Source organism: Lactuca saligna, chromosome 2 (assembly GCF_052625555.1).
Source record: "Lactuca saligna cultivar CGN05327 chromosome 2, ASM5262555v1, whole genome shotgun sequence".
Lineage (NCBI taxonomy): Eukaryota > Viridiplantae > Streptophyta > Magnoliopsida > Asterales > Asteraceae > Lactuca > Lactuca saligna.
In genome coordinates this window covers 67,116,623-67,132,341 of record NC_136418.1, presented here as the reverse complement: position 1 = coordinate 67,132,341, position 15,719 = coordinate 67,116,623, and the positions used below count along the sequence as shown (strand labels likewise).

Here is a 15,719-nt window from a genome sequence, read left to right as displayed (position 1 = left end):
TCTAAATTAATCTTTTGGGAATCTTGAACAAAACTTGGGTGTTTTCTTTAAAAAAAACTCATCAATAGTTGATTGTTTTTTCATGTTGATATCCATTACAATAAACAAATGATTTTTTTATTTTAAAAAGATAATATATAATACTTATGATATAAATTAGTTTCATATCAAAACAATAAATATATATCTTAGTCCAACATGTACCGATGTACAATTCTTATGAATTTATATGCAAATAAATCAACATTTACTTTAGAATAATGAATAATAAACTAATAAATATAATAAATCAACATGAATAATAAATTAATAAATAGAAAATTATGTATACTTTTGGGTATATATTAATTCAATATGTATATTTAATATCTTAATTCAATATGTGTATGTCAGTATGTGAGAGGAGTAGAAAAGTGTCCACGTACGGTCATAATCAGTCAAAAATACAATTTTTTACTTTATGAATTTCTACTATTTGCCTAGTGTCCTAGTGCTAGACTATAAGTCTATGAATCATATAATCGATATAAACAAATATATAAAGTAAAAGAAAGAAACAGGTATATGTACCTAGTAAAGTGGTAAAGTGAGAACTAAGACGGTGGAAACAAATAAGTTGCAAGCTCCGGTGACAATGGAGCCGGATGTCAAGTTTTAACAGCCAACAATCCGGCGAGGCGGCGACTAGCGAAGATGAGAGAGAGCATACGATACGAACGGCGTGAACAATCCGGCGACTGGAAAAGATTACAAGACAACAGTGGTCTTAACCGGCGGCGATGTTCTTCCGGTGAGTTCGAGAAATAGTATTCTGGCGGCCGGAATAAACTAAGTTTAAACTTTTCACTTTCTTAAACTCAATTTGGGTTAAACTGTTATAATTTGGATTAGATCGTTGAATTTTTTTAGATATTAAGTTTTCTTATTTTCTAGAATCCTAAATAAACTCAATTTTGTTACCGATTATTCATATATATATCATGTATATTCACTTGATCTTAGAAACCGGGGGGGTATATATATATATATATATATATATATATATATATATATATATATATATATATATATATATATATATATATATATAATCAGATATTATAGTTGGAAAAAATAATATAGGAGGGGGGGGGGGGGGGGGGGGCAAAGATGTTTTTCTAGTATATTATTTTTTCCAACTATAATATCTGATTTTATATATATATATATATATATATATATATATATATATATATATATATATATATATATATATATATATATATATCACACATTAGAAGGCCTAAAATCGGGGAGGCCATGACCTCCCCCAGCCCTTAAGATGGTCCGTGACTCAGTGGCGGACGGTAAGAGGGGCCGAGGGGGGCCATGGCCTCCCCGGTTTTCAGCTTCCTAATACATGATATATAGATAATATTTTTTATAAATGAATCCAACAATCATTATATTTTGCTATTTGCTAATTTGGCCCCCTCTATTTTGAGCTCTGTTTTCTGTTTATATATAATGTAAGTTACAAAATTTGGTTATTAACCCAAAAAATCATCCGAAAATCACTGATCAAATCAAAAAAAAATCATTGATAAAGTCAAGGGAGAAGAAACCGGATGATATTAGGAAACTAATTAAACTAATAAACTATCTTTTCAAATCTATAAAAGAAAAGAAAAACTCTAATATGAGATACAAAATTCTGAACTCAAAGATTTGAGTTTAAGAAAACAATAAAGAACAAAATATTTCGATGCCAGAAACCGTCATAATCTCACCGGAATAACACCGCTGCCGCAACCCAACTGCATCTCCCACATCGGTTTCTTTCGCTACTCGTCGGATCACTACTTCTCCGTCGTCGGACTGTAGCTTCTCCGCCTCTTTCTTTTTTCCGTTGTGTGCTCTGCTCAGTGCCGGCAAAATAGTGAATGCTCTCCCTCTCCGATACCCTCTTGACCTCTCGATCTCCTCTCCACAATGGTGAACAGGTTTTTATTTTCTCGTCATGCTTGTCCCTCTCTTTTAACTCTCTTTGGATCTTTACTCTTATTTATTTATTTATTTATTCTGTAAACTTGTGGAGTGTAAGATTGGTATATAGTGATATAGTGTAGGCTGACAAATTTACTTTATTAATAATGATAACATCTATTTTTAATTTATTATTTTTGTAGAATTATAGTATGCAAAATCCTTATGTAAACTTATTTATTTTATATATTAGCATATAGTGGAATTAATAAAATGATAACATACAAATCCATATGTAAAACACTAAAAGTCTAAAACGATCATACTCATATTTTATAAAAAATATTGTTGCTTGATATAATAGATTTGTCCTCTGTTATTTTATTTTAGTACTATATATTGTTATTTATTAATTGCTACTATAATACATATCCAATATGAAAAAACAACGGTCTATTAACGAGTTATTTAAAATGAATGTGCTAATTTTATCTATGAACACCTACTAGAGATTGTTTTGGATAAAAATACATTAAATGTCTAGCATTACTATTGCAAGACTTTAAAAATAGAAAAAATCAATGACTTCAATTTTGAAGTGAGACGTAAAAATATTTCGTTACTAGTTTTCTTGTCTTAATTTTTTATATGTCATCATTTTGAATATTTTTTTTTATATATATGGTTTTGTTTTGAAGTTTTAATTCCGGCCCCCTAGTTATAGTTCACGTGTTCCGCCCCTGCCGCCACTGGTTATAAACCTTACTGTTAAGTTATTTTTATTGTACCAACTTATATTTATGATATTCTAATATTACTATCCATATAATACAAATCAAATATGTCTTGATAAGTAATATTCCTGTTATTATAGCACCAAAATTGTTTTTATAAGTTATTTTCTTTTCATGCTTCTTAATAGATAAATTTAAATTTTAAATGTCGTGTAATGTTTAAGGAAAGCAACATAAGTTAAGTAGTTAAAATGTTAAAGTACTTAATTGTTGACAACAACATAAGTTAAGTGATTAACCTGAACTTCAACTAAATACATGATTTGCGAATTGTCTAGTTAACAACTTCAACTTTTGTTACAAAAATAATCACTTAAAAAAATTAAGATAAATTTCTTATTTTTTGTGAAAGTAAAATATGCTTACTACTAAAAAACCAATTTTTATTAGTTCTTTTATTTACCAATTTAAAAGTCTTAATATTTATTTAGAAAGAGAAAGGATCACGTTGCTATTGATCAACCTAGAAGGTATTAAATAAAAAATCTTTAGATTTCTATCTAACAATGCTAAAATTATAACGCCAACAAAAAAGAACCAAAAAATCATAAAACAATAGGATTTTCTAAAATTATAAGAAATCCTAAAGTTGATGAGCTCACAAGTGAAGAGAATCATCCAACAAAAACAGACGGAGACTTACATAGCGGATTAATGTTGCTAAATAGAAAGGAATTGGTTCAGGGAAAGAATGGAACAGATAAACCGAATTTCTTGAGCCAGACAATGAGACAAACATTGCTCTGGACTCCATTGAGTTTGTTTATATGATAAACGTGTAAACTTAAAGAAAAAAAAAATTTAGAGAAACATAATTTTTTTATAATCAAGTCACAGTTAGTTTATGTCTCTATGATATAGGTACTCAATTAGTCTTTGTCAACCCATGCCACATCTGCTTACTAGAAATTGCTAAATACTTTGCCTTGAATGGAGTTGCTAATGTAGATGTTCAAAGCAAAAACCTCTTCCTTCTTCATACTATCACCGGGCTTCCCATTAATTAATACAAATTAAGAAAAAAAATATATCTTTCATTTGAAGTATACATTTATTTCAGTTTAAAACATGCATATGCACAAATCAAATAGGGAACACATATCCAATATGAACCACTAATGACTTTCCTTCACTCTGCACAAAAACATGTTTAGCTTTACTTTCCATTGTTACACTGTGCAAAAAAAAAAAAAAAAAACATGTCTTAACTCTGATTACCATCATCCTGCCAAATTGAACTTCCATAATCAGATTCTTAGATTGCAAAATAGAAACTTACTTTAATTGGTTTGTTTATTATAGCAACACTGATCAGAGAATACAACCTATACACATTGTAAAAGGAGAAAGATAATAATTTATAATATAGAAACAACTAACATGATTACGATACATCAAAAAACATCAGTCAGACAATTATGAATCCAGAGATCATAATCAAAGTTCCATGTCTTCTAAGAGAATTCAAATGTGTGGTCCAACGTGGCCTTGGTTAAACTGGGACCAAAAAGTTGTAGAGGTCCATTTCAAAAGATAAAAGAAACTGCTCAACATTAAGTTTATAAAACATTAAGTTTATAAAAAAGTACTTAATCTTGTTAAAGCAGTTTTAAAATCACTTGCAAAGGCTATATATCTAAAAGTTAAAAAAAACCAATCAGACTGTAATTAACAGTTATACACAGATGATCAATAGGAACTAATTTATATAAATAGTTCAAACAATAAAAAAACATACATGCTTGGATCCTTGACATAAACAATTGACCCCAGATCAAGCAACCTCATAATTTCCGCTTATAACTCTCAATCTATTAAAAGAAAATTCAGAATAGGAAACATCAATTGATAGGGTGAAATCGGTATAGAAACAAACAAAACTTACTTGGCTATGAATTGTGATTGTTCTTGACATTATTCTCTCTCCCTCTTTATGTAAGCCTTCAAAATCTTGAGTTTTGTTCCGTTCTTGCCTCTCAATAGTTCCTACACACTAATTTGGCAAACTTTTATAAACAAATGATGGATTAATTGTATCAAATACTGATAATAAAGCATAAACAAACTCAACATTTCTTGTCAGATTCAACCAATTTATTATTTTTTTTCAAGTAAAGCATGCATAAAAGGACTAAATCAATCAAAAATTGAGTAAAATAACTATACATCATCCTTCAATCCCAAATGGAATTCATAGTGACATTTCATCAGACACCTAATAGACGGTAAAACTCTATCAGAAACAGATGAGGGGCAAATTTAAAATAGTTAATTGTACGCAAAACAAACTCATATCCATTGGGAGCTTTTTTTTAAAGCTTATTATTATTTACTTATTTATATTGAGCACTTATTAACATTGGAGCACCTAGCTTTTTTGCTTATTTTTATTGACCATTCAATATATATTGAATGATCAATATAGTTTAATCCTTTATACATTCAACCCCTCATTTCTACTCATATTTTATTTTACCCCTTAAGTATATTTTAGTTTTTAATTTATTTATCTATTACTAGTTAATTAATTCTATCAAATATTTAATGATATTTTATTTATGAAATATAAATTTATAATGATAAGCTTTATCAAAATAGTTTGTATTAAAATATAATGTGTGTTTAAAAATGACTAACTAAATGGAGGGGATTATGTAGAACATTTTAGATACATAAGGATAGAATAATTAAATTTAAAGAAAAAATTATTAGGAGAGTTTACCATTGGAGATGCCATTTAATTAGAGGTAATTGTAATGGAATGATGAGGTGTCAATGATATTAAATCATAGTATAGGTTAACCATTGGAGATGTTCTAAAAAGTTATTTTAAAAAGTTATACCAAACACCCACAACCAATGCAACTTTGGCTTTTAGCAAGATCCATAGTTATGTCAATTTCTTTAATTTATTTTAATATCGTCATTTTGACATTTAGCTGACAGTTACAAAAGAATACCTATGAGGATTGAGGATATCTAATAAACTTATATTATTTTATAAGTTTCTAAAATCAATAACCCATTACATATATTAGAGGGTGTTTGGGATTGCTTATAAAAAAGGTTTATTAGCTTATTGGATTATCCAATAAGCAAATAAGCTGAAAATGTGTTTGGGTAAATGAAAAGTACTTTTTGATAAAGAAGAAAAAACAATTTTTGAAAAGCAAGAGAATCGTAGCTTTTTAGGGATTATTGACTTTTTAGTTTTTACCAGTTTAAAAGCTAATCCAAACACATTTTTAAAACTACTTTAAGAAAAAAATCATAAACCAATAAACACTTTTCTAAAAAAGCACTTTTTAAGTATAAAAAACACTCCCAAACACCCTGTTATTAACCCAAAATTCATTATCAAATTTTAAAATCATAGTAACCTCAAAACATATCTAAACACTTTTAAATAAAACTTTTTTTTGGAAGAAGAAAATACACTATATGCAAGCTGTAAAGATTCAAGCATTTTACTTACTTTGCTTTATATTCGTTGGTAAACTATTTTCCTTATAATTCATGTAAGTTTATTCAACATCTACGTTAGCGTTGAGCCACTCAAAATCCTTTTGATTAAACTTAACCATTTTCGCAACTACGATCACGAATGTTTTCTCTAACGCCTTACAACTTAGAGCAACCACATCCATTTGCATAGCCACTTTGCAAATAGTTTTAGCAAACCCACATCGTCCTTCTTTTTTGAAGTATTAACAAAGCCTACTAAAATGTCATTTCATTATTGACCTAAACATCTCTTTAAACATCGTTCTTTCATATTCAGTTAATACATTTCATTATTTAATTTATCATTTACAAATAAGTGTGTTAAAATATACAATCAAAATTATTATTATTATTTTTTTTTATAATTATTATTTAGGATTTAATTATAAGTAAATCTATTCACATTTATATTTTAATGGATAATCAATTTTTGTATATAATTAATATATAAGTTAAGATAAATATAAATAAATTGTTGGTGTGACAGTGTGGTTTTTTTAAACGATTTATATTACATTGATGCATAGATGATTACAAAATCTTACGTCATATATTTAAAAGAGCAATTACATTACATTGGTACGGATGATCTTAGAAAAAAAAACGGACTCCAAATGATTCAATCCATTTTGAAGCGGATGTAGTTTTATTTTTGTGAGTTAAAGTTTTTATAAAAGTTTGATCGATTTTGATTGGTTTATACTAGTTAGAACCGTTTAAAAATCCAAAATATTTTTGTTTTTTCAAAATTTTATTTGATGTAATTGATAAACCAAATAACCAATTAAACCGAATTTATTTAATTTGGTTTACGATTGAAGCGATGTAGTTTTATTTTTATGAGTTACGTTTTTATAAAAGTTTGATCGATTTAAAGATGTTAAAAACCAATTAAATGAAAAATGAATAAAACCCTCTAACTAACAATATGGATAGATGAATGTCATATTTCATACGTATCCGATTCTCCGTTTATAAAAATCAAACCAAACCAAACCCTAATTAACCCATCAGCACCAAAACTAAAATGTCGGGCGAAATTTGCTTTCATGTACAAGAGGAAATCATGAGAAGGCTTCCTGTAAAATCATTGGTTCGGTTTAGATGTGTGTGCAAAGCATGGAGCTGTTTAATCGACAGCTCTCGTTTTATTGCTGCTCACACCGTTAGCCAAGATCAGCGGCACCATCTGTTTGTAAGGTATCTGGTAGGAAGGAAGCCACACTATGTTTGTATCGTCGATGACGACACTTTCCCCCGACAGAGGTTTATTCCAACTCTTCCCCCCCTCCATTAAACTGCTTGCAAGGTCAAGAATGGTTGGTAGCTGTAATGGGTTGGTGTGCTTGTATGGGTATTATGAATCTCATCCTGGAGAGCCGATGGTTGTACTTTGGAATCCTTCAATCAGAAAATCGGTTGCTATTGCTGTCCCTGTGAATCCGTTTGATATGTACAATTGCGTGGATGAATCAGCTTTTGGTTTTGGCGTTTGTCCTGTTACTAATGATTAGGGCTGGCAATTCTCAACACGACACGCGACACGACCCGCGACACGACACGAAATAAATGGGTTTGGGTTGAGTTTTTCAACCCGTCAACCCACCAACCTGTTTATTAAACGGGTCATATATGGGTTTCTCAAAAAATAAACGGGTTGACCCGCCAACCCGTTTATATTCTTAATTAAAAAATTATTTTATTTTTAAATGTATTTATGTATCAAGTATGAATATTTAATAAGTATTATATAATATATACCATTGATTCATAGACAATTTGACTGTTTTGACATTTTGAGTCGTGGTGAATGGTCTAAGGTCGTAAGTCATAACCTATAAGGCTAAGTCTGTAACATGTTTCTATGAATGTTTATAATTTTCATTTGGATGTTTAAGACTTAAATGTCTAAAATTCGGACCCACGAACCCAAATTTGACCCACAAACCAACCAACCTATGAACCCATATAAATAAATGGGTTGGCGGGTCATATATGGGTTTATGTTCCAAACCCGCCAACACGTGACCCGCCAACCCGTCAACTCGCGACACGCCAACTCGAACACGACACGATTGTCAGGCCTACTAATGATCCTAAGATCGTGATGAGTCCACAACTTTGTCAGTTAGGTGAAAAAAGCAGCAAGATTATGGTTTAGACATTGAGTTCAGGGAAATGGAAAAGACTGTCTAATTCTAGCAATGTGCCGAGTAAATCAGTCAGAGTCAGAGGGGATGTCCAAGTTATTGATAGGTTTATATATTGGTCTGGTGTGCACCTGATGGCTGAAGATGGTAGTAGTTGGAGTAGATTGACTTCTAATCTGATTTTGTCATTTGATATGACTAATGATACTTTTGAAGTGATAGACCTCCCAGATAGTTTAGCACTCCGCCTTCCCACTAAGGTGTCCATTTCTAAGTTAAGGGAATCTCTTTTCATATTTGAAATGTGTTCTGTATCTTTATGGATGATGGAGAACGGTGTTCAAAAATCATTTACAAAGCTATTCACCATTACTGCACAACAATATAGGTCAATTAGGGTTCTAGGACTCAGGAAGAGTCGCACGCCTATAATGGAAGTGAAAGATGTTTGTCTTGGAGAAAGTGAAATTGTGGTATACGAGCCTAACTCACAAAGCTTCACTACTCTTGAGATTGGTGGAATAAGGAGTTTCTCCGCTTGGAATTCGTACACGGAAACACTACTTTTGCTTGGTAGGTTGGATTTGTGGTAGTTAACTAGTTATTGACAATGAAAAAGAACTGGCAATTGGGCATGATATATATTTGCATATTTGTTGAATTTGATATTATAGAAGTTTAAATGCATAATAGATATAGATACATTGTTTATTATTTTGGAAAAGGAAATTCCCTAACTAGGTGTGTCAGTAGGTGTGTCAGATGAATGTTTTTGAAATGATAAATCTCACGTTTATGTGGAGTGTGGACCCTTATGCACAAATATCTTGTTGACAATCCATTAGATATGTTTTGTACACGCATCCTCAATCCTTCTCAAAACTAAATCCATGAAAGGTGTAACGACCCGTTCCCGGTATGTTGATTTATTGGTAATTATAGTGAGTTTTTCAAGAGGGACTCGGCGAGTTCTAGCCTGACTCGCCGAGTAGGGTCGCGCCTGAGGGCACGCGTGAGCCGGGGACTCGGCGAGTCCATATCCCTGACTCGGCGAGTCCATCTGTCTGGGTGAAACCCTAAAATCTCCGGGTTGCCCACTATTTATACCACCTTATAGCCCCCATCCTCGCCTCCCTCACCCTGAGAACGCAGTGTTAGAACCCTAAACCTCCCTTGAAGAGCTTATATGTGTTTTGGTGCCATTTTGTGAAGGTGTGAAGAAGAAGAAGAAAGAAGAAGCAAGGAGAAGTGTTGTAGTGCAAAGATCCAAGGCCAAATCAGAGTTAATTGAGGTATTTTCGGAGTTCCATCTTGTTATATGCTTTAAACTTCCATTAGAGCTCTCCTAAGAGCTAGTTGATACTTGTTCCAAGCCTTACACTTGCATGAACGTCTTATTAAGTCGAAATAGCTATGGATCTGAATGTTGGGGTGTTGTAGAGCCCATATCTACTGTCTTTTGGAGTTATATTGCATGATAACCATAGATCTACCCATTTTGTGCATCTTTTAGCCTTATTTCCCTTATTCATGAGGTTGTACACGTAAAGTTGGAAACTTTACGTGGTAAATCAACTTATTGGACCCAGATCTATCAATTGTATGTGTTGGATTCAAACAAAATCAAGTAAAAATCAGTTGCATGGCGGCAACTCGGCGAGTCGGAAGAACGACTCGATGAGTTGGGTCGCGAGTCCCGAGTTCTTCAGTTTTATTAGTGTCGAGTGGACGAGGTGAGTTAGGGAGTGGACTCAGCGAGTTGAGGGTAAACTCAGTGATGGAGGGACTCGGCGAGTTGTTCATCAACTCGGCGAGTCCAAGGCAATCTTCTTAAAGATCAAGAACAACTCGTCGAGTTTGTTCATCTGGCTCGGCGAGTCGGATGAAGATTGTCTGAGTTCTTGGATCAAGAGGGTACTCGTCGAGTCGATGCCACACTCGACGAGTAGCAGTGAGTAAGAGTGAAAAGTGAGAGTGGGACTCGGCGAGTTGGGTGGCCCAACTCGGCGAGTCAGCCCAAAAGATAATTGACTTTGACCGAGGGTAAAAGAGTCATTTTACCCCAAGCGCAGTGTTTAGTATTTGATTGAGTGTGTTTATGGACTTGTAGCTGAGGAGATTCAGGAGCAGCCGCCGTTAGCTTTCCGAGCCACACACTCAGCAGCTAGCTTACGAGGTGAGTTTCCTTCCAGTAGGAACGGGTCTAAGGCCATAATGCCGGCCCGTTCAGTTAGCAGTAGCTTCCGGATTTAGGTCCGATGCAGTAGTTAGTATGTTCAATGCCTTCGTGGCTCGAACAGGATTTATGTGTTATGTTTTATGTGTTAAGTATTATGTGTTTCGGGCCACGGCCCGATGTAGCATGTCGTATATGTGTTATGCTAGTTGATGTGTTATGCTATGCCATGTTCAGCCAGTCAGTTCCGGACTTTGATCCGATGCAGTTAGTTCCGGACTTCGGTCCGATGCAGGGGACAAGGTCCCAGTCAGTTCCGGACTTCGGTCCGATGCAGTTAGTTCCGGACTTCGGTGTAACAACCCGTTCCCGGTATGTTAATTAATTGTTAATTGTCTAAGTTTTCAAGAGGGACTCGGCGAGTTCTAGCCTGACTCGCCGAGTTGGGTCGCGTATTTTGTGCTCGCGGGAGCCGGGGACTCGGCGAGTCCATATCCCGGACTCGGCGAGTCCGTCCGTCTGGGTGAAACCCTAAATCCCCGGGTTTGCCCACTATTTAAACCACATTATAGCCTCATTCTCGCCACTTTCACCCTGAGAACACAGTGAGAGAACCCTAATCCTCCCTTGAGAGTTTATAAGTGATTTGGTGCCATTTTGTGAAGGTGTGAAGAAGGAGAAGAAGAAAGAAGCAAGGAAACGAGTTGTAGTGCAAAGATCCAAGGTCAAATCTGTGTTTATTGAGGTATTTTCGGAGTTCCCTTCTTGTTATATGCTTCAAACTTCCATTAGAGCTCTTCTAAGAGCTATTTGATGTTTGTTCCAAGCCTTATGTTTGCATGAATGTCTTAATAAGTCGAAATACCTTTGGATCTGAATGTTGGGGTGTTATAGAGCCCAGATCTACTGTCTTTTTGGAGTTACATTGCATATTAGCCATGGATCTACTCATTTTGTGCATCTTTTAGCCTTATTTCCCTTATTCATGAGGTTGTGCACGTAAAGTTGGAAACTTTACGTGGTAAAACAGCTTATTGGACCCAGATCTATCATTTGCATGTGTTGGATTCAAGAGAAATCGAGTAAAAACTAGCTACATGGCAGCGACTCGGCGAGTCGGGATGAGCGACTCGGCGAGTCGGGTCGCGAGTCCCCGATTCCTTCGTTTTTAGCAGTGCCGAGTGCACCCAGTGAGTTAGAGAGTGGACTCAGCGAGTTGAGGGTAGACTCAGTGATGGAGGGACTCGATGAGTTGTTCATACAACTCGGCGAGTCCAAGGCAATCTCCTTAGGATCAAGAACAACTCGTCGAGTCTGTTCATACGACTCGGCGAGTCGGATGAAGATTGTCTGAGTTCTTGGATCAAGAGGGTACTCGTCGAGTCGATGCCACACTCGACGAGTCACAGTGAGTATGAGTTGGAAGTGAGAGTGAGACTCGGCGAGTTGGGCGGCCCAACTTGGCGAGTCAGCCCCAAAAATAAGTTGACTTTGACCAAGGGTAAAAGAGTCATTTTACCCCAGGTGCAGTGTTTAGTATTTGATTGAGTGTGTTCATGGACTTGTAGCCGAGGAGATTCAGGAGCAGCAGCCGTTAGCTTTCAGAGACACACACTCAGCCGCCAGTTTACGAGGTGAGTTTCCTTCCAGTAGGAACGGGTCTAAGGCCACAATGCCGGCCCGTTCAGTTAGCAGCAATTTTCGGATTTAGGTCCGATGCAGTAGTTGGTATGTTCGATGCCTTCGTGGTTCGAACAGGATTTGTGTGCTATGTTTTATGTGTTAAGTATTATGTGTTCCGGGCCACGGCCCGATGTAGCATGTCGTATATGTGTTATGCTAGTTGATGTGTTATGCTATACCATGTTCAGTCAGACAGTTCCGGACTTTGGTCTGATGCAGTTAGTTCCAGACTTCGGTCCGATGCAGGGGACAAGGTCCCAGTCAGTTCCGGACTTCGGTCCGATGCAGTTAGTTCCGGACTTCGGTCCGATGCAGGGGACAAGGTTCCAGTCAGTTCCGGACTTCGGTCCGATGCAGTTCGTTCCGGACTTCGGTCCGATGCAGGGGACAAGGTCCCAGTCAGTTCCGGACTTCGGTCCGATGCAGTTTCCGGGCTTCGTCCCGATGCAGTGGGCAAGGCCCGATATGCGTTTATATGAAATTGATATGTATGGTATGTGGTATTTTGGGGGAGCTCACTAAGCTTCGTGCTTACAGTTTCAGTTTTGGTTTCAGGTACTTCCGCAAGCAAAGGGAAGAGCTCGGGATGACGGCACCGCACACACCACCGCCTCAGCTTTAACCTGGGATTGGTTTAGTTGTTTGATTTGATGTAGCATGATACAGTTTTCCGCTCAGTATTTTATTATGTTTTGGAATACATCAGGCATGGTTTTATTATTTGATACTCTGATTACAGTTTTGATTATATTAAAAACAAAAATTTTTGGGTTGTATTTTTGGGTCGTTTCAAGTTGGTATCAGAGCCCTGGTTTGAGGGATTCGGATACACTTCCGGGTGTATCTGAACTCAAACTAAGGGAAAGGAAAGATTTTATTAAAATAAAAACGTTTTATAAAAAGAATTTTGAAAGTACTTAGAAAGGAAGAATTTTTTTAAAACAAGATAGAGGTGTGTGCATGCGGTCAGCCGAGCTCAAGTAAGTACTCCCAAATTACCCATACAAGTTATTTGTTCAATTTCAGTTTTAGTAGAACAGCATGCTAGTATAGGACTAAGGATTTAGGAGAATGCCTTATGTGCCTGCTTATGTGTTACAGCTTTATGAGTATTGCATGCTAGTACTGAGTAGACAGCAGTAGGATAGCCTGATTAGGTTATGCCTGATAGCAGGAGCTTAACATCTTATGCTAGTGCAGTTTCTTGTTATGAGAATAGTTTACTTGAGTCTGTTTTCCGTGTCCGAATGCTGCTTGCTTTGTGCTTAGTGGGGTTCCGAGTGATGGGAGTTAGCCATTAGGTGAACACGTCACACCACATGTGACTAGGATTGAATAATCTCAGAGTACTGGAACTGGCCCTATTGTGCAGCTCTTGTTTGAGTCCAACCGTTATAGGGACGGGTCTTTTACTCGAAGGATTATCTGATCCTCATCACATGTGATGGTGTTTAGGTAATGGCTAATTGGCGTTATGAGAAAACCTTCAGCAGCTGAGGACCAGTTGTGTTGAGCCTGAGATTTTCCTAGGGCAAGCCTAGGATGAGAGTAGCAGAGAATAGCAGTAGTAGGAGTGACGTGGTGGAGTCAAGGCAGTTCTTGAGGAAAGTACGGATAGATGTGGAAGGTAGTATGGGCCCGTACTACTGAAAGCAGAGGATCCGTACTCGAATCAAGGAAGGCCAAGACAAAACTAGGAAGCTAGTAGCAGTGTCATGATCCTTTGAGATATTTCAATGTTCTGATGTTGTTATGATATGTTTCAGAATGGTAGTTTTGCGCCCGAGACCAGCAGGCGGCAGCTCAGATGCCGGAGGGGGATCAGGATCGGGATCAGGCCCGGAGGTCGGGCAGATGGATGAGCAGACCAGAGAGTTCCTTTCTTCTGAGGTTACCCGCATCATATTGGAGCAGACTCCTGTGATCTTCAGTTCGATCAAGGAGGGTATTTTGGAGATGATGGATGAGAGACTGAGTACCTTCCGAGCTGAGATGGCGGCCGTGATGGGGTCGCGCACTCTTACATTCAGGGAGTTCAGGGCGTGCGGAGCTCCAGACTATCATGGGGCACGGGACCCCATAGCGAGTACTAGATGGTTGGCGGATGTGGCCAACGCCTTCCGCACTAGCAGGTGTCCCGAGGGGGACAAGGTCAGATTGGCGTCCTGTCTACTGAAGGACAGGGCACGGGATTGGTGGGAGGAGGTCGGACACGCCATCGGGGATGATGCGGCGTTGGATGCTATGACCTGGACTGATTTCTCTACCCGATTCAGGGCGGAGTTTGCACCGGTCATTGAGGTGCAACAGCTAGCCAGGGAGTTCCAGGATCTTACTCAGACTACCGAGTCAGTGGCGGAGATCACCACCAAGTTCAGGGAGAGGGCTCTTCTTGTTCCTCAGTATGCAGCCGATGAGGAGATGAAGAAGGCCCGTTATCATGAGATGTTGCGGAGTGATATCCGCATGTTTGTGAGCCGGTCCAGTTGTAAAACGCTGGACGACATGATTGCTAGAGCCAGGGAGAGGGAGATTGATCTCGAGATGGAGAGGAAGAGGAAACCGGAGGCGGTTTCGGGTTCAGGTAGTGCGGGCAAAAAGCCCAAGGTTTCAGATCACAGGTCCAGGAGTCAGCAGAGCCACGGTCGGTGTGGCAAGTGTGGGAGGATGCACGAGGGGGCGTGCAAGGCAGGGAGTTCCGGCTGCTACAAGTGCGGTCGGATTGGGCATATGAGCAGGAATTGTACGGCCCCTGCTACTGCGGTTTCAGCATCAGATCTGATTTGCTTTCAGTGCAATCAGAGGGGACATAAAAAGTCCCAGTGTCCCAGTCTAGCTGCAGCAGGGAAGGTGGTTGCACCTGCCCCTGCCACCTTGAGGATTACGGATGGCCGGCAGGGCCGATCTGATGCACCAGCAGCGAAGAGCCGGGCGTTTCAGATGACAGCAGAGGAGGCGCGAGCGACTCCTGATGTGGTGACGGGTAGGTATCTTTCCTTCACCTTTTGATTATTATTGTTATCGTTTGTACATTTCTTGATGATATGCTTTATTTAGGGTCGTTCTTGGTGAACGGCATTTCTGCTTTGGTATTATTCGATTCGGGAGCTACCCGATCTTTGTATCGCTTGCGCTTAGCAAGAAATTTAGCAGAGTTCCAGGGGAGCTGGATTGTCCGTTAGAGGTTGAGATAGCAGATGATAGGACCGTGAGGGTCGGCAGAGTGCATAGAGGGTGTTCTCTTCAGATATTCGATGAGCAGTTTTCAGTGGACCTAGTTCCTATTCCCCTGCGAGGGAATAAAGTTATCGTGGGCATGGATTGGCTAAGCCCCAATGGGGCGGTGATTGATTGTGAGCTTCAGCTAGTGAGGGTTCGCACTCCCAGTGGGGGAGAGTTAGTGATTCAGGGCGAGAGGCCACAGCGTGGTCCGATCTTTTGTTCCGC

General features: G+C 37.6%; 1 pseudogene; it reads left to right on the top strand.

The window, feature by feature from the left end:
* Nucleotides 1–7,290: 7,290 nt before the first annotated feature.
* Nucleotides 7,291–9,006, top strand: LOC145029793 (F-box/kelch-repeat protein At3g23880-like; annotated as a pseudogene).
* Nucleotides 9,007–15,719: the final 6,713 nt, after the last annotated feature.